The sequence below is a fragment of the Haliotis rubra genome, unplaced genomic scaffold, assembly GCF_003918875.1.
Source record: "Haliotis rubra isolate DU_JTF1 unplaced genomic scaffold, ASM391887v1 Scf909, whole genome shotgun sequence".
Taxonomy (NCBI): domain Eukaryota; kingdom Metazoa; phylum Mollusca; class Gastropoda; order Lepetellida; family Haliotidae; genus Haliotis; species Haliotis rubra.
In genome coordinates, this window is record NW_025767645.1 from 399786 (window position 1) to 401799 (window position 2014).

Here is a 2014-nt window from a genome sequence, read left to right on the forward strand (position 1 = left end):
GATTACGATCTGGCTGTGGGGGACAAAGGTCATCTCGCATTACGAGACATACTTCAACCACACTTTCCCCTTGCCTAAACAAGGTATGACACAATCCCCCTTATCTAAACAAGCTATGACATAATATTTTTACCTAAACTAGGTATGACACAATCGTTACCTAAACAAGGTATGACACAATCGTTACATAAACATGGTATGACACAATCGTTACATAAACAGGGTATGACACTATCTTTACCTAAACAAGGTATGACACAATCATTACCTAAACAAGGTATGACACAATCGTTACGTAAACATGGTTTGACTCAATCCCCTAACCTTAACAAGCTATGACACAACATTTACCTTTACCTAAACAAAGTATGACCCAATCTTTACTTTAAACGAGGTATGACACAATCATTACCTAAACAACGTATAACACAGTCGTTAACTAAACACCCAATAGCAATATCACGGCGGGATTCACACATTGTAACCTTGTGGGGAATCGTCCTATAATTTTCGGCGGGATGAACGGACACTTGAACCCGTAGCTACTCCACTGTCCCAGGGTACTTTGAACAGTATCTCACTGCTGCATGTTTGATTAGGGACGAATACCCCAAATAGTCTTAGAATTTAGAGTGGTGTTTATTTCTTCGTTGTTTAAGGCTACACACAGCAATATTCCAGCTATATGACGGCAATCTATAAATAATGAAGTCTGAACCAGACAATGCAGTGATCAATGACATGAGCATCGATCCACACAAATTTGGGCGATGATATGTGTCAGCAGAGTCGACGAGCCTGACCACGCGATCCCGTTAGTCATGTATAACAACTAGCATTGGTGGCTGAAGATCATGAGCTTTATCGGAATCGAACACGCACTCATAAGTTTCAGACACGCATATCTTATAGGAAATCATTTCATTGGCATATTGTAACACTTTGTACGGCTGTGCCCCAATGTTACCTGGTCACTGGATCCCTTGACCACTGGTCATTGATAACGACAACACAATTCATTCGGGGGACACGCCATCAGGGCCAGACCTTAATGAGTTGACATTCCATGTATTGTACCTTTTCAAAATGAAATTTATTATATAGCATGTTATTAAAGTAAGTGCAAGCAAATGACTAACGGGATCGGGTGGTCAGGCTCGATCACTTGGTTGACACAAGTCAAGTCAATTGCGTAGATGCTCATGCTGTTGATAACATGCTGTGGCGTAAAACTAAACTCACTCACACACTCACTAACTCATTCGTGTGTTTAACCGCCACGCCCGCACGTGTTGCTTCGATTTAGCGTGTCAGTGTTTTGGGGTAATGTTATTGATTTGAATCAAATGACATTTTCAACTGTTTTAAAAGTGTTACTTTGTTTGTGAGCAAATATCTTTCAATTATTTAATTTTAGTTATTCTTGATAGGTTTATTTTACGGTAACTATGGGAAGTTACAGTCACGTGTTCTACTATGAATATTCAGAGCCCAGATTTTGCTAATTTTGCTGAAAACGTGCATTTCCGGTTTGGACCGCCAGCCCATGCGATCAGAATTGTTTGTCCTCCCGAGTTCTAAAGAATTGTCAATGCTAGGTGTTTGGGTGGTTCACTCTTCAGGCAACTTTGTTTCATAGTACAAATTACATATCATCTTTACATTGTATGTCTACATTCACGGATCACTGTATTGTCTGGTCCAGACTCGATTATTTACACACCGCCGTCATATAGCTCGAATATTGCTGAGTGCAGCGAAAATCTAAACTCAATCACTCATTCACTCTAATTCACATGTTAATCTTTGTAAAGGGTAATATTTTTAATATTTTCAAAGTGCCCCTGGCAAGTTCATGCTTGGGCGAATCTATTATTATTCAGGGTTGCGATACTGTTTTACGTAATGTAATAGCGTCTTTTAGGATTTCTTTTCATAAAGCAAGTTCAATTTAGGCATATTTCTCTGTTCTAGAGTATGTGTCAGGACAATATTTGTATTTTGCACAGAGAAT